This window comes from Paroedura picta, chromosome 3 (assembly GCF_049243985.1).
Source record: "Paroedura picta isolate Pp20150507F chromosome 3, Ppicta_v3.0, whole genome shotgun sequence".
NCBI lineage: Eukaryota > Metazoa > Chordata > Lepidosauria > Squamata > Gekkonidae > Paroedura > Paroedura picta.
In genome coordinates, this window is record NC_135371.1 from 18,642,712 (window position 1) to 18,661,342 (window position 18,631).

The window sequence follows — 18,631 nt, forward strand, 5'->3', positions numbered from 1 at the left end:
CTAATTGCCTCCTGATGCCCTACCTCCTAATTGCAATGTGGGTATCCCTTGGAGATCTTCCTTCCAAATACCGATGAGGGCTAATCCTGCTTAGCATCCAAGACTGGGTTAGCTTGGTCTGTCCAGGTCCAAGCTATTAAATCACGCATAGCAGCAAACATCAGCTGTGCGGTTAACTGTTGGCATTTACTGGGGGTTCTTAAGATGCCCGGGGGAAATTTCAATTTCTGACATTTACTTTTAAATGTCAACATTGGCTGAACAGCTTCAATAGTTACCTATTTTCTATTACCACTAGTAGAATACATATGCCCTGTCACAGGTATAAGAGTTAAAGACCACCGATCTGGCTCTGCCTTTGGGCATGTGTTCTACAAACCACCAAGTGCGCTGAGAGCTGCTTGGCATTTTTCTGGATGGAATCCAGATGCACACAGAAGGCCCAAGTGCAGAAGAGAAGAGGGGTGAATAAAAATATTCTGGGAAGTGAGTGAGAGAGAATAAACAAGCACTATGGGGTGGGGGACAGCCAATGGAACCATCTTATTTCAGTCTGTATAATTAATCAGATTTTCAGTGGCCAACCAGAAGCCCTACTGGGTAAGATCCCCACCTGTCCTCATCTACTTTCTAGAAAATTGGTAGGCACCAAAAATGACACCACTGAGTGTCATGGGGACCACATTAGGAACCCCTGGTGTAAGAGATGTGTTGGCAAGTTAGGGACACCGGGGAGAGAGATGGCAGACTAGCCTGGAAAGAAAGTAAGGGGAGATGGAAGTTGCTCAAAGATAAACGTTGATCAAAAAGGATGAAAAAGGCAGTTGATCAAAAAGGATGAAAAAGCATGGTCAAGAGTTGTACTTAGTAAAATGCTGGACGAGGGTTTACCAGTTTCCTCATTGTATTTCACTCTTTATATAGTTGAGAGGGGGACACTGAGGAAGATGACCGGAGCAGCTAGATGAGCTTTCCCTATCACATCACATAGCGCACACTTTCCTTTGCTGATATGGGGAAGCTGGCCATTGTACTCAACCAGTGAATCACTGAATGATGCCATCCCTACAGAAGAAGCAGTAATGTCTGAAACCATAATTATATTCTTGATAACTTTTATGGAGCTATGATATGACGTGGACTGAGAACAAAAGGCTTTTAAAACAAGAACCATCTGACAATCTTGGCAAGCATGCCAAGATTTGACCACAACAGATGTCTCCTGTCAGCAGAGGTTGACAGGTTTGCTTTAATTAGGTTTGTCCCTTTTTGTTATTTGCTAATATTAGGCTTATCAGTAGGCATAACTTTCTTCAAGAACCCGTTAATCCATTTTATTAAGTTCAGGAGCCCGGTGTCCTTTAAAGGAGATGAAAAATGCCATACATCCAATTTTCACAAGTGTGCGCTCCAGGTCTCGGAGTTTCTTTTATTCACAAACAGTGTCATGCGACATGCATTTCCTATGCAAAGGGAGAAGCTAAATAGGTATTATTATTAGTTATTATAGAATCATAGAATCATAGAATCATAGAGTTGGAAGGGGCCATACAGGCCATCTAGTCCAACCCCCTGCTCAACGCAGGATCAGCCCTAAGCATCCAAGAAAAGTGGGTATCCAACCTTTGCTTGAAGACTGCCAGTGAGGGGGAGCTCACCACCTCCTTAGGCAGCCTATTCCACTGCTGAACTACTCTGACTGTGAAAAACTTTTTCCTGATATCTAGCCTATATCGTTGTACTTGAAGTTTAAACCCATTACTGCGTGTCCTCTCCTCTGCAGCCAGCAGAAACAGCATCCTGCCCTCCTCCAAGTGACAACCTTTCAAATACTTAAAGAGGGCTATCATGTCCCCTCTCAACCTCCTTTTCTCCAGGCTGAACATTCCCAAGTCCCTCAACCTATCTTCATAGGGCTTGTTCCCTTGGCCCCAGATCATCTTCGTCGCTCTCCTCTGTACCCTTTCAATTTTATCTACGTCCTTCTTGAAGTGAGGCCTCCAGAACTGCACACAGTACTCCAGGTGTGGTCTGACCAGTGCCGTATACAATGGGACTATGACATCTTGTGATTTTGATGTGATGGCTCTGTTGATACAGCCCAAAATGGCATTTGCCTTTTTTACCACTGCATCACACTGCCTGCTCATGTTTAGTTTACAATCCACAAGTACCCCAAGGTCTCGTTCACACACAGTGCTACCTAGAAGCGTATCCCCCATCCAGTAGGCATGCTTTTCATTTTTCTGACCCAGATGCAGAACTTTACATTTATCTTTATTAAATTGCATCTTGTTCTCATTTGCCCATTTTTCCATTGTGTTCAGATCTCGTTGAACTCTGTCTCTATCTTCCGGAGTATTTGCCAGTTCTCCCAAACTAATATTAGTTATTAGTTATTAGTTATTATTGTGTTTATATACCGCCCTCCCCAAAGGCTCAGGGCGGTTTACATGAAACAACAAAAAGGTACAGGTAACATAATTCTGGTAACAGTAAGGTGGTAACAACAATAACATTAACATATTAACAATAACAACAATAACATTAAAGGAAGGTGGGACTGCAAAGAGCCTTAGCTCAACTTGTACTGAGACCCAGAGGTTGGGCGGATTCGTAACAGTCATGATAGGAAGGGGGAGGCTTGGGGGGGGGATTGGGAGCGATGGATTAGGTCGACCTCAACCAAATGCCTGGTGGAGGAGCTCCCTTTTGCAGACCCTGTAGAATTAGCTCTGTCAGGGCCCTGATCTCCTCTGGGAGCTCGTTCCACCAGCATAACTGTACAAATCGCAAGCATGTTTCATGGGACCTTGGAAAACCGGTCCGTGGATCAGTCAGTACTGGGCCACGGCTCCTCCTTGTCCTCCTCCCCAGCTGCTGCCTCGGGGGCTGCCCTGCCAGTCTGCCGTTGGCTCACCTTTGGTGCTCTCCGGCGGCCGCCATGGCTGGGGCTCCACCTCAGCATGGCACTGTGCAGCTGCTGCTGGCAGCGCCCCCCAGTGGGCGGCGGGAAGTGGGCGCTGGTGGGAAAGCAAGTGGAGCAGGGGCTCAGCCAGCGGTGGTGATGTCCCTCGGCAAAAGACTACCCCCCCGGGCCTCAGTAAAATTGTCAAGCGTTGACCGGTCCCCGGTGATAAAAAGATTGGGGACCACCGCTATATAGAACGTCTTGGTACTGCTGGTCCGATTTAACATTCAACCATGAATATTTGTGTGTTTCCTTTCTCACTGAGGAGTTCAGGAGTGGTCACCATGCAAGTTGGGGCAGTTTGGGTGAGCATCATTTGTGAGGGAGATCATGAGGGCCATCGTAGCTTCAGCGGATCTAGCCCAACATAAAAATATCACCAGCTGCCTATTACCTGACTCTTGAATTTAACAGGCTTTTTCTATGTAAGCAGAAAGGGAGACTTCTTTTTTTTTAATATCACAAGACAATGTTTTAAAATGTCTGAGATTTGTCATTTCTTACTGGTAAATGTCAGCCTGCTTGCTAATTACTAAGTTCAGTAAATTCCTACTGATTTTATATTATTTTTTTTTAAATCACCCAAAGTTTTAATTGGGGAGAAGAAAAAGAAAAAAAACCCAAACAAAATGTTCTAAGCACATGCGTTTGTTTAATTGATTTTATTATGTTTTTAAAGGGCACCTTTAAAATGGCAAATTGAACACTCTGGTTTTGTGGGGGGAAAGCATATGCAGAAATGTAGATTATTTGCATGACACACACTGAAGGCAAGGAAATAAAGAGTGTCTTCAGCGAAATGTTATTCATTGATTCAATTCGTTCCCCCCTCCCCCTTTGACATTTTCTAAGATGTACCAGTTTGCCCTTGGTATCCAAAAGGGGCCCCTAAAAATGTATTTTTGGCATTTTTTACCTCTCCTAAATGGGCTTGATTATGTCAGAAAGTGACATTTCCACTCACAGTACTAATGTGCTCGCCAGCATTTTAGTGTAATAATGTGTAATGAAGGCAAGGCACGACACAGCAAGTCCTCCCTCTAGCCTGAGATGTTTTGCTCTCTGTCTGCTTCACTACTTCTGCTGCTTCTGATATATATTAAAAAGCAGAATCTATGCAATTCAACATGCAGTTGTTTCACTGTCCTCTGATTATTGGCGATCCCAGCAGGTGGCCATGGCCTAATCAGCGAGTAAGTCTGTGTAATGCCGCTTCTATTAGGGATGGTAATGGGGTAAGGGGAGGCATGGGACATTTTTAGTCCCTAATTCTTGACATTAGCAGTGTTCGGGAAATGGAAGCAGGGCTGCTCAGCCACCTCTCTTTTCAGATGGAAATCTGTGACCCAGAACCAGGAAGAAATGTTTGATTCTTTTGCAGACACCTGGAATGGGATCCAAAAAGCGTCTGTGCATGCTGATTTCCACACTGCTTTCCTTGGCCTTCTCCATTATCTATAATCAATTTAAAAAGGTGTTCCAAAAGGGTGTTTGGGGAGGGGGGGGCAAGGGAGAAATTGCATGGCTTGTCCCTTTAATTTAATCATGGCCTGTTTTATCTGGGCTGAATATTTCATGTGCCTTGATTGCCTTTACTTTTCCAAGACTTTCTCCCTCTACTCCCCCCTCCCTTCTGTTGGCTCAGCTCATCCACACACACCCACACCCACATTATATGTGTGTGTGTGTGTATAAACTCCAAAAGCTAAATATGTTTGTTGGCGTTCACTGGGCTTATGCATAATTGCACAGTCACCTTCGAACTGCAGTTTGCTCCAGTCAGCGCTGAGCACGGACTAGCAAGATGAATAACATTGACGGATGAACACCACCAGTGGTGTAGTAACAAAAGCAGCACGTTCTCTAAACTAGTCACCTTAGAATGGTGCACAACTCAGTTACGAGTTTCCTGGGGCACATGGAATGCATGCAAGCCGATAAATTGCAAACATGTATAAGCAGCATCCATCCGGCCAGCCAACTGGCTGAATAGTGCGCTGGGCACAAAAGTACACCAAATGCTATTTATTTTGAACTGCGTACAAATCACTGAGCCATTCCTATGAGGTGCTCAGCTCGACGCATTGTAACAAGGTAAGTTAGAATGCTCAGCACATTGTTTACAAAGTTTGGAGCAGGCCTGTGTGCATCTCAAAAAGATGATAACAGAGATGGAAAAGATATAAGAAAGGGCTACTCAGTAACTATACAAAGAAAAGCTGTGAGGGGGATGATGACCAAGACAGGACTCAATATATAAAACCATTAGCGGTTTCCTAATATCTAATATCTGCCAACAAAAGTGCGTTTAGTCAAGGCTATGGTATTCCCACTTGCAATGTATGGCTGCGAAAGTTGGACCATAAGGAAGGCCGAGCGTCAAAGAATTGAGGCTTTTGAACTCTGGTGCTGGAGAAGACTCTTGCGAGTCCCTTGGACTGCAAGGCGAACAAACCGGTCAGTCCTAGAGGAGATCAACCCTGACTGCTCTTTAGAAGGCCAGATCCTTAAGATGAAGCTCAAATACTTTGGCCACCTCATGAGAAGGAAGGACTCCCTGGAGAAGAGCCTAATGCTGGGAGCGATCGCAGGCAAAAGAAGAAGGGGATGACAGAGAATGAGGTGGCTGGATGGAGTCACTGAAGCAGTAGGTGCAAACTTAAATGGACTCTGGGGAATGGTAGAGGACAGGAAGGCCTGGAGGATCATTGTCCATGGGATCACGATGGGTCGGACACGACTTCGCACATAACAACAATAACAACAATATCTAATATCCTACTATATGAGCAAATTCATTTTTAGTACATCTCATAGTGGTTCAGGAGATCCTGGATAATAATAAAGTTCTTTCTCAACCCAGACTTCCTTCACTTACCTCCTCTTCCTAGAGAGAGCAGCTTTTGCCAGATCTGATTTTGGTAATCCATCTTAATTTTGCCAATTAAGAAAACTGCAACATTGGGAGGTGGGGGCAGGGGGAGGGTTGCTCTCATGGGTAAGCGCTTGGGTTGTTACCCTTTTCCCACAGTGCTGATGGTACTTCTGTAATACTTTTCAGACACCAGCCAGCTGATCCAGAGTTTTGGGCAGGGTTGCCACCAGCATGCTGATGACACCCAGCTGTTTCTGTTAATAGATGGCCATCCTTTGATACCACCAGATAGATAGGTTGTCCAGGTGCCCAGGGGCTGTGGCTTAAGCAGAGTCAGCATACAGAGAGACAGATGATACAGTTCCCAGGACTTGATGGGGCCCAGTTAACATGGGTGTGTTCCATTAGGAACTTGGTTGTGATTTTGGAGGTCTTCCTATCAATGGAGGCCCAAATCACAAAGGTAGCCAGCAAGGCATTTTTTTAACAGTGTCAGGTGCAGCAGCTTGCACCCTAGCTCTCAGTGTTGGACCTAGCCATGGTCATCCATGTTATGGTCACCTCCAGATTATACTTTTGCACCTCACTCTATGCAGGGTTTCCCTTGAGAATGTTCCGGAAACTCCAGCTGGTTCAAAATGCAGCAGCGCAAGTCCTAATAGGGACTCAATGGAGGGCACACATGGCACCAGCTCTGTTGGCTCTAGGCCGGAGACTGGATCAGATTCAAAGTTTTGGCACTAACCTTTAAAGCCCTAAATAGACGGGTGTATCTAGAGGCCTGCCTTTTCCCTTATATCCCCCAAAGAGTGATAAGATTATTGGATCAACATCTGCTCAGGATACTTGGCTAAAAGAAAATGGAACAGTCTTCCTAAAGAGATCTGGACACTGTGGGACCGTAACCGGTTCTGCAGGGCCTACAAAACAGAGCTGTTCCACCACTGCTGGAGTCTGAGGAAAGAGCTGCTCCAAAATTTCTGGACCTGCCACTTCATCTGCTTTGTAATAGAGGAAGCAGAAGCCGAGGAGTAGGAGGAAGAAATGGCTATGCCGTTTTTCTCTACCAGAAGAAGTCTCAAAGCGGCTTACAGTCGCCCTCCTTTTTCTCTCCCCACAACAGACAGGTAAGTGTGAAGTAAGTGAAGCTGAGAGAGCCCTGATATTACTGCTCGGTCAGAACAGCTTTATCAGTGCTGTGGTGAGCCCAAGGTCACCCAGCTGGCTGCATGTGGGGGAGCGGGGAATCAAAGCCAGCTCACCAGATTAGAAATCATCGCTCACTACACCAAGCTAACCACTATACCAACCAGCTATAGGAGGGAGGCAATTTGAGAATGTTTTATGCTTTTAACTTATTGTTTTAGTGATGCTTTTACCCTCCTTAATCTGTATTGGAAAGGTGGGTTAGGAGTATTTATTTAAAAAAAAAAAAAAGGACAAATTTTGTATCGGGGACTGAATCTCGCCAGGGCAGAAGGGGGAAATCTAAGCCAATTTCACCCTGCTGCAGAATTATGGGATCCTGGATCCCAATATCTACTTTTTAAAAAAGCCTTCATGTCAACAAACCTTCTGGACTCAGAAGGTTATAAATGCAGTGATTCAAAGTCCATTTTACACCAGAATATCCTGAAATTGACTGAGTAGAAGACAATGTTCCATGCAATATCGTCCATGCAATATCTTTCGGCCACTGCGGACCGCTGCTCCGGAGTTTGTGGCTCGGCAAGCTTCTCTTCCCGACCCTCCCGAAACAGGAAGCTTGCCGGGCCGCGAGCTAATCGGCCGCTTTGGCGGCCAATTTGCTCACGGCCTGGCGAGCTTCTCGCTTTGGGGAGGAGGGAAGAAGGAGCCGTGGCCCGGCGCCAAGGCCTTCGCGGCCCGGCACCGGGCACGGGCCGCGGGTTGGGGACCACTGTCTTACATGAAACTTGTGGTAAGTCTCTCACACACATTGTTTTATTTCACAGCTGGTTTTTCCCCCCAGCCTTTAAAAAATATCAGTGGTTATTGTTGTTACTCTAAAGGTAGGTTTACCAACCTCCAGGTGGAAGCTGGAGAGTAACTGGGGTTACAATTTATATCCAAGCGACAGAAATCAAAGCTTCTAGATAAAATGGACACTTTGGAAGGTGGACTGTATGACATTCTACCCCACTGAAACCGCTCCCCTAGCCCTGCCATCCTCAGCCTCCACCACCACCAAAATCTCCAGGTTTTTCCCAACCCGAAGCTGTCAACTGTGTCTAATGGGCATTCCAGATTGGTAGCTGTGAAAAGTGGGCATAAATAGTGACCATCATATTTTAAGCACTTGATCCTACACCTAAAGACAAAATAATGTGAAACAGATTTATTCAGAGATGTAAAACAAGTAAGTTTTAATTAAAAACCTTTCCGATTCAAAGACCAGAGTTTAATATATGATCCTGATCTATATAAATGCTCTAGAACAGGAATCATCTAGCAGTTTTAAGTCTAACAGAATTTTCCCTCTTGGCTTTTGATTTTTTTTAAGTCAATTTCTAACCCCCATGTGGACAAATAATAGTTCATAAGGTTTCAGAAACAAAAAGTGTTTCTTGGGCATTCTTCAGGTGGGAAGAAAGAAGGAGATCTTTGCTGAGAATACTTTCCCCTTGTCTTTCCATCTCATTTCTTGTCAAAAGAACCTGAAGTGTGATTATAATGGCAAATGAAAATGCAGGCTATTATTTAGTCTAAGTGCAGATTTTGGGGATTGCAGAGGTAAATGGAGAATATCCACAATTTTGCCTAGATCTCGTAACACTGCTTTGGCAAATGCTCAGAATTTGGGGCTGATGTCACTTCCAGGAGATGCTCTTGAGCATGACTGTGCAGAGACCACTTTTTCTCCTGTTCCTCTATTCCAGGGGTAGTCAAACTGCAGCCCTCCAGATGTCCATGGACTACAATTCCCAGATGTCCATGGACTACAATTCCCATGAGCCCCTGCCAGCATTCGCTGGCAGGGGCTCATGGGAATTGGAGTTCATGGACATTTGGAGGGCTGCTTTTTGACTACGGGATATGGGGCTGGTTGTGGTCAATTTCACAAGATGGCCAGATAAATGGAAGGGGGTTCTATAGTTACTGGTGCAACCAATAACTAAATCCCAGTTATGGATTTAGTATAATAGGGCTATTATGTTATAATAATCGAAGATATTATAAAATGGCATCAGAGTGATTCTCTCCCCTCCTACTATACCTGATGGTGGGGCCTAATGGACTCAAGGGAGGGTCATTTCTTCCACCTAGTATACCCAAATATCCTACTGGAGAAGAAGCAAACTCTCTTTCTAGCTCAGCATCAGCATTGCAACAACCCTAGGGTTGCCAGTCCACAATTGGGGGATACCCTGGTTTGGAGTCTCTCCCCCCATTTTAGTACATTCAGAAACCGGGAGACTTATCTTGGTGGAATCTACTGGTTTTCATTTACGGAGAGGGAAGAAGCAGGAAGTAAACACAATGTGTTGACCTTACCCAGAAGAGATACAGAGTGACATTCTGGTTTGAGGGCAAAATTGTACGGTAAGAAGCTAATTCTACCATAGAGTCTTTATTCAAAAGCCAGAGTGCCCTTCCCCAAGTCACCAAAGTAACTTCTGAGTTAATTTTCACACTCCTCCCTGCTCCCAAAATGTGACTCTCTTATCCCCCACCAGCAGTTATGAGGGACCTAGCAAACCTAACAATCACCCACATTCTACCACACATCTGTATATTATCTATGCTAAAAAAATTACCAGATGATACTAGATGACAGAGGGATAGTAGTTTGTTGTTGTGTATAAAAGTCTTCTAGTCTTACCTCAGCTCTGAGGGCAGGTTCAAGTTCCTGGGTCTCAAATTTTGCGGACTGGAGTAAGCTCCTATTTTGATACAGGAAACTGAAGCTGCCCTCAAAACTGGGGTAGGACTAGGACGCGTTTACACACTACAACTACTATCTCTCTGTCATCCTGTAAAGGGATTTTAGCATGTTATGACATCACTTCCAATTAGCCTTCCAGAAGAGACAGCACGGCATCCAGGATGCTCTCAAATCCCACCCCCCTTCCAATTCACCGTAGAAGTTGCAGGAATTCCTAAATAGTCACAGATGCAGCGACATCACTTCTGGGTGCTTAACAGGAAGTGACATCACAGAGTTCAATCTGATGTCCCATTTTTTTCTCCCATTCCTCCACCAAGTGATGGCAGAAGCTGGAGCTGGCATTCTAGTATGCCTCAATAGACCCCCAAAACTACCAGGAACCAAGTCCCCCCACCCCCATCCTGTTTGACTTCATGGGTAGCAGCTCGCTGGGAATACCCTCAATAACATTACTGGCTAGTCTTCCCATGCGCAAAAACCTTCTACCTAAAAACATTACCAAACAGGCGCTTACTGCACTCGGCCTCATTTAGGACCCAGGAATTTGAACCTGCCCTCAGCCCTGGGCTAAGACTCAGAGCCTTTTACACACTACCACAAACGACTATCCCTCTGCCATCTGGTAAAAGAATTTCAGCACCGATTGTGTGCCAGTGTGGTGCAATGCAGCCATACGATCACCTGAAATATTGTTCTTACTCACTAACACATGCCCTGAGTGGTTTTCTAGGTGGTGGATTAGGAAAAAGTATTAAAAACGGAACAAAACCGCATTGGTATTTTCTTTCATCTTTTCCGCATCACGTACCTTTCATTTCAAAGGCATTAGAAATGTCCCTGCGAGCATCCATCGCCACGATGCCACAGGCTCAAATCAGGCCGCTCCATTGGTGCCAAAATGGCAGTCGTTTCTTCCTGTAACCCAGTGGTCCCCAACCTTTTTATCACCGGGGACCAGTCAACACTTGACAATTTTACTGAGGCCCGGGGGGGGGGGGGATAGTCTTGCTGAGGGACATTGCCACCGCTGGCTGAGCCCCTGCTCCACTTGCTTTCCCGTCACCCCCCCGACTTCCCGCCACCCACTGGGGGGTGCTACCAGCAGCAGTTGCGCAGTGCAATGCCGAGGGGGAGCCCCAGCCATGGCAGCTGCTGGAGAGCACCAAAAGTGAGCGGGCGGCAGAGTGGCAGGGCAGCCCCCGAGGCAGCAGCCGTGGAGGAGGATGAGGAGGAGCCGCGGCCCGGTACTGACTGATCCACGGACCGGTACCGGTCCCCGGACTGGGGGTTGGGGACCACTGCTGTATCCGAGCATGATAGCCCGGCTACGTGGCAGAATCACACAAGCATCCCGCTCTGCCTAGGCACAGTCAAATACTGATAAATTAGGCCCTTAGTGCTGCAATAACTGTAGTGACTAATGGAACAACCCAAAGCTGTTATTAAAGAAAGAGGACTGAGTAATATATTACCCATTCCGAGTTCAGGGGAAAATAAATGTTTATAAAGGAAAATAAAAGATTAATATCAATCGTGCTTGTTGGCTGGTGTGCATGTGTGTGTTTTTAAAGCTGAAACTGAGAAATGGCTTCCATCTGTAGCGGTACCTCGAAATTAAAAGGGCGAGGGGGAATCACCCACCCTAGGATTACAAGCTAGGTTTATGCTACATCCTAATGCAGGGATAGTCAACCTGTGGTCCTCCAGATGTCCATGTACTACAATTCCCTTGAGCCCTTGCCAGCGTTTGCTGGCAGGGGCTCATGGGAATTGTAGTTCATGGACATCTGGAGGACCACAGGTTCACTACCCCTGTCCTAAAGGATAAATAGAACAATGTGGCATTTATCTGGCATTATAGGCGGCTAAAAGAACGTTTGAATCTTATAAGATGGAGAGGGGTAACGTGATGAGTCTATGGAAATAACAGTCTGTATGTTGACTGCAGAGTTTTGAAAGTACTTCCTCTCGGGACATGCAACATAAAAGGACTTTGAGTGACAGAACAAAAGATACTCCTCTGCACTGCCTTTGGTGAAGAAGGAACTTGGAAACTGAAAAACAAAAGAGAAATCTGGCCTGTTTGTTTCCTCTGTGCTGCACTGTCATGTTCTATATTTTGTTACTATTGCTCAGGCTATTATTATGCTGTTTGGAAACTCAGATGTAGTCTCATCCATTCAAACATCTGTAAGGATTCAGCAACAACCTTAGTGAAATGCTGTTAGGAAATACACAAGGCGAGCATTCTTGCCCTCAAAGGAAAACAGGGTAAACCGAAATTTCCTGGAGTTGCAACCCTCCAGCTGGGGCCTGGAGGTATCCCAGAACTGCAAATTATCTACAAACCGTAGAGATCTGTTTCCCTGCAGGAAATGGTAGCTTTAGTGGGTGGAATCTCTGACATTATTGACCACTGAAGTCTCACTCTTTCCCAAAGTGCTCTCTTCCCAAACCACATTCCACCCCCCCCCAAAAAAAATCTCCAGGAATTCCCCAATCTGGAGTAGGTAACCACAGTTTCTGCTTAACCATTATGCCAAACATGGGAATGTGACAGTAAGATAATTTTCATTAGAATGAAAATCCATGCAGTTAATATTTTATGGAATACTAGCAAGAAAGCCCATTGCAACCAGGAATGCAATGGGCGCTAGGACCCAGGGGACACTGGAGGGTGCAGATCTCTCTCTGTGACTCTCCTCTCTCCCTCTTGCTGTGTCTCTCTCGGTGTGCCTCGTAGCAGGAGGCATAGCAGGTAATCAGGGCTGGTTTGTAGGAGGGAAGTAGGGCTGGTGTGCAGTTTGGGGTGGCTCTCTCGGTCTGTCTCTCTCTCTCTCCGTCGCAGCAGGGGCGGCTCTCTTTGTGTCTTTCTCTTCTGTGGCAGCAGGTGCCATAGCAGGTAATTAGGGCTCATGCTTAGGAGGGAAGCAGGGCTGGTCAGCAGCTCTCTCTGTGTCTCTCTCTCTGCCTCCCTTGCAGCAGGAGCAATAGGAGGGAATGACGGCTCGTGTTTGGTCTGGCAGGGCACTGTGTGTCTCTCTCTGCCTCTGGTGCATCTGAGAGGAACATGGCAAGCATCCAGGGAGGGAGGGCAGGAGCTGCAGTGGCAGGGCCACTATTGGCCCTATTCCAACTTGGACAGCCGGACAAGTTCCACTCCCCAGGCTGTTTCACAAATATATAAAGGAACCATGGATAATGATTTCTGGGGGCCCTGTCTACACCCTCTTAGGGGCTATGGTTGGATGAGCACACACACCCCTCCCGCAAAGCCAGGGTCTTATAAAATATATCTCAGTCTGTTTGCCGTGCTTCCTGGACTGTTTTTCGCATCTAAGGTGAAACAAATTAATAGGATTTGAAAATTATGTTTTAATTTGCTTTTTACTTATTTTATATCTGGTATTCTTCTACTGTTGTACACTGCCCCAGGACAGTTTTTTGGTGGTGGGTGGTCTAAAAAAATCTCAATATAAATACATAAACAAACAAACAAAAAAAATAAATAAAAAGATAACTGCATATATTTAAATAATGACCTTGGTTAACAATTTGTAAATTTGCACTGTTGCATTTGTTTTAAGAATTGGGCGGCAACATATGGGGTGTGGGGTGGATGAATACATGCTGTAAACTCGGTAGCTTAAGGACTCTGCAATGCACAGATAGGACTGGATCGACCAGGACTGCCATCATTAGCCAGCTCCTCAGTGGGAGGATTTGGGCAAGAAGGGCAAGCTACTCAGCATCATGACGCTGTGAAACCTCACTTCCTGTGCCAAGTCAGAAGTGACATCACCAAAAAGGACACCAGTCTAGGATTCATCCTCAATTCAATGGATGGGGAAGGGGAATGATGTAAACAGCAGAACTACTCAAAGGAACAAGAAAGACCGTGATCTCCAAAATCAGGGGGGGAAATGAAATAAATACAGACATAAAGCAGTACTCGGAACCAGGAAGTGCAAGACGAAAGGGAAATCTGTGAGGAAAAGAGACAAGAAGTTTGAAGGTAAAAGATTGATCCTAACTAAGTTCATTTGCAACACAATATGTTTGGCTTTCTGACGTTAGTGAGGCCTGTGTGCACACTGCAGAGAATATGTCACCAAGTTAGCATTTCCTACAATACCCAACTGTACTCAAGAGCCTTTTTATCTCTCCCTATTAATAAAAATGCAAAATGTGAGTATTCGGGAAATGCGTCAGCTACTACTCTCCAAAGGACAATACAGATGCTGTACAGATTAAAGACGCCAGCAAATGATTTTTTTTTAAATCACTTATACCCCTGTGCAGTTAAGTCTGCCAGAAGCAGAGAGAATTCCTGTCTCTCTTGCATTCGTTTCTCGGCTGTATATTTACACGTTGCCTCCCTAAATCAGCTGATAAGATGTATTAAGTATAAATGGCATTCAATCTATTTTTCCAATCGCATATTACATTACCAAGTATCAGCAACACCTACCAGTAAAGTTATTTATATCATTGTTACCACCAGATGCAGTATTATGTTAATCTAATTTTGCCTCGTGAAGGTACATAACAATCATAATAAGCTTGTCTGTGCAGAAAGCTTGCCTGCTTGACTTGGTTCACCGTAAGCAACAAATGTTAACATGCAGACTGCATAAGATGAGCTAATAATGCTGAGGAGGGAGGAAAAGTGAAAGACAAGAGGCCAGGGGATGGAGAGGACGCCAATCGGTGACCACATGCACCAGTGAGCACTTGCATGGACACACACGGGAAGATGCCTTATCGTGAAATGGACCATCCATCTGACAGAACTGCTCTGTGAGAACAGATCTAGGAGAACTGTGACTAGGCCAAAGTCATCCAGTTGGATGACTTTGGGCTAGTCACAGCTCTCTTAAAGCTGTTCTCACAGAGCAGCTGTCAGAGCACTCGGGCCCACCTACCTCACAGAGTGTCTGCTGCGGGGAGTAGAACGGGAAAGTGTTTGTAAGCCGCTTGGGACTCTGTCAAGCGAGGCATAAAAAACAGCTTTTCTTCTTGGTCTCAGTTTTCTTGGTCCCACTACCTGGTCCTTTTAACTGGCAATCCTGGGAAACAGAACCCAGGTCTTTCTGCAGGCCAAGCAGATGCTCTGCCACTGAGTCCCAGCCACTCCCTGCTCTCTTCACACCAATGTTTTCCCATGGTTTGGGGGCCGAACGTCCGTATTTTTCACTGAGGTTCTTTCCTTCCACATTTTCTTTTTTTCATCATTTTTCTGGTCCTGCCCCCCCCCCCCCCCTTCATTCTTTCTGTTTACTTGCTCAGATCAGAGGATGGAGAAATAATCAAGAAAACACCAAAAGGCGACAAATGGGTAAATGTGAATAGGGAGGAAGCTCGGAGGGGACAAAAAAGAAACCATGCCACTCCAAACCGCAGGAAAACATCCATGTGAAAAGATTCCAAGTTACTTCACGTCCCTTGGGAAAAAAGGCACCACAGAGCCAGACAGCCATCGATGTATATTAGAGCCCCATTTCACCTGCACGTGCAAGACGAGTTGGCTGCAACATGGCCAATGCCCATGAAACAGCCTTTTCGCATTATGTTTTATGTTCCTTTTTCACAGGGTATAGATTCCATCAAATGTCATGTACCTTTAGACCAGCGAAGGAGAAAGCCGTGGGTGGGGCGGGGGACAGCTATTACTCTGAAAAGGAAAAGCACCTGCTTTTGAGCTTCTTGGTTAGCGTTTTCTGTCTCCCCAGATTGATTGTTCAGAGAAGCATTAAACTCGCCAAGTTAAAATTGCGTCTAAAGGTCTGGAAGGTTGGCATCAGCAAACACAGACGTGTATCTCTGTCTTGTTTTCACAAGCGAGGGGTGAAAGCGTTCAGAAATCAATTTCTATTGTGCCTGTTCAGAATGCTCATTTGCATTACAAATTCCTCCCTTCCACTTTTTCTTCTGCGTTATCAACCAGCAGACGTTTGTGCAGGTAGGATAAGATATACTTTTATGCATGACAGTTTAAGTACCATATATGAAAATGCTCTTAGACAACCAGAGCTGCTACCTGGGACAAAGAGAGAAACGTTTTCAAAAAGCTAGGCATCTAAAAATGAATTATTCTCTTTTAGAGAGGTTTCATGTTGGCAAATCAGTATGACATATAGAATAGAATAGGCGCAGGGGGGATCCCATTTCCTGCCACTCTTTTGCCACACCCAGCATGGTATAATCCCGGGCTGTTCAGCGGCCACCGCCAGGCCTCGCATAGCTACCAGGTCACACCACCACCAGGCCCAGCAAGGAATCCTGGGCTGCAGGGCTGCCGCTGCAAAGTCCATTGAAGTTTAGGCATGTACCATTTGTACCGCTTGGGACAAACAATGTCCGAATCAGGGCTGTTTCAGACACAGATCAGCCGAATACGGTCCGTAGCAGCATATGCCATAGATTTGTATGGCCGAATCGCAGCCGTCCGAATCATCCGAATCGTCTGAACCGTGATTCAGATGTCTCCAAAATGATTCAGCTATTAAAGCCTGGAAGCTGCATGGCTATGCAGCAGTCGCAGCTAGGCCTATCACAGCTACCAGGCTGAACCACCGATAGCTGCATGGCCAGCTTCCAGACTTCAGTACTGGTGGCACATCCAGGGCAGCTCCCAGGTTGTGTTGACAATGGTATGCTTAATATGGGTCCTGGGTTGGTCTGTTGCCAGACCCAGCACAAGTCCCAATGTAACCTCCAGAGGTAAATGCATTCTCTGTACAAGTACGAGTACAGAGAATGCTGCTTTATGTTTGGGAGGAGGGTTATTCCCCCTCCCCCATAGATTTTGGGTGATCTGCAACCAAGATCACCCAATGAGCTTCATGATGAGCAAGGATTTGAACCTTGATCTTCCCAACAATAGTGCAATACTCTTAATGACACAACACTGGCTTTTTAGATAGACACACACGTCTTATCACAAATTAGTGAGGATTTTAGAAACTGCAGATCTTATGCAGAACAGATTATAAAATTAAAATTGTGGCAGGACAAGAATTAGAATGGGATCACAGAATCATTAAACAGATTTTTTTTCTCCTGTCTATTCTATACAATTTTTTTAAAGTTAAAATATTTTTAGAGCCCTACTTTTTAGACCAACAATATAAGGACAATCTTGTACTTCTGTGACTTTGCTGAGTGGCTACCGTGGCTTCAAACTTTACAGCCTGTGATTTGTGAGATCTTCAAAAGAGTTCCTGTTCATTAATGCTAACATGTTTCTAACACTTCCAAGTTATTGAAACAAACAAGCCTAGGACACATTTGATTGGCAACCATTTACTTTCAAGGGAGATCAGACAATAAAACCAAAGACACCTTACACACTGACAAAATTTATTCTAGTACTAGTAGTAAAGCCCTTGCATTCTGTAATGCAATTTGCAATGCTCAATTCTGTAATGTTCATGATTTGCTGTGGGTTTAGTGCCTAAGAAGAGGTCTCTCTGTGCACAGCAGTCTTGACCCTAGCCATGTTTATGCACACCTAGGTAGTGTGGAATCCTAGAACAGGAACATACACCTATCTGGCAACCTTACCTCCTCGCTGCAATGTTTACTTGACTTGAAATAGGTCAGAGAGTGCAATGTGGCTGATTAGATGGCTGCGGAGGTATTATACCCTTTTTGAGGCCCCACTTCCAAACCTCAAGGAATATTTCTAGACCACGGACAGCCAACTTCCAGGTGAGGACTTCCAGACTATAACAATCAGCTCCTCAGGCAAATATGGCTGCTTTGGAGGGGTGACTCTGTAGCATTGTATCCCATGGGGGTTTAGGGAGGCCAGCTTCCAGGTGGGGTCTGAGGATCCCCTAGAACTACAGCTCATCTCCCGGCAGGCTGAAAGGAAAGCTCTTCCCCATCACATGCGCCCCTTCAAAAGGAATGTACATGGCCACAGGTACCCCTTGGATACTACAGTCTGTTGCTTGGCTGGTAATATCTGCCCTTCTATGGCCTACTTCTGCCAACTACAATCCCTGTTGTTGTCTGCAAGGTCAAGTTATCAGTAAACCTTACAAAATCAAAACTGACAACTCACTCCCTACCTGATTGGCCCTTGCTGGGAGTGTGCCACCAATAGAAACAGAGCACTCTACTAACAAGGGCCAATCAGTTCAAAATTCACTCTTCCAATGAGGGCCAATCAGTTCAAATTCCACTTTGCCAACAAGGGCCAATCAGCTCAAATTGCATGCAGATGACTCATTCTCTACCTGATTGCCCCTCCCCTGGAAATATTCCCCCATTAGGAGATGGCCTTCAGCCAGGAATGGCCCGCCCTGCACCAGGAATGGCTAATAAGGGGTCATCTCTCCACTTTCAACTTTCTGCCAGTTTTAGAAGTTTGCTGGATGAAAGAGGAGGCAGCCACAGAGCATGCCCTCCAGGGGAGCTGACCTTGGTTGCCTAGAGGTCGTCCACAATAGCAGGAGATCTTCAGATGCCACCTGAAGATTGGCAATCCTATTAAAGAGCTCCTAGAGTGCAATTTTATTTTGCCTGGTGCAGAGTACCCAAGGTACCCACCCAGAATGTCTCTTGGACTATGAGAAACAGTCACAATTATTTTGTAAGGGTATTACTACCAGATTTGTACTTTAGGCTTGGGGGAGGGGGAGAGTCTGTATATTCATTAAGCTGTTGGCTAAATTTCCAGTTTCCTACCACTTGCTTCGATCAGACATGCCGTGTCAGATCAATGGCCAACATCATGTTTTAAGCAATCGCCTGATCTAAGTATTGATTAGGAGTTTTCACAGACCCTACAATCTCAAAATTGAAGGCAAAACCCAGTGAATTGGGACATGTGATAATGGAACAGCAAAACAAGTTAATTATCACAACG

General features: G+C 45.4%; 1 protein-coding gene across 6 annotated transcripts in view; it reads right to left on the reverse strand.

Moving 5' to 3' along the window:
- The window catches only part of FHIT (fragile histidine triad diadenosine triphosphatase), a 1,226,786-nt gene that overhangs the window by 767,368 nt on the left and 440,787 nt on the right, over positions 1–18,631 (reverse strand). The gene's annotated exons all lie outside the window — the stretch shown is intronic.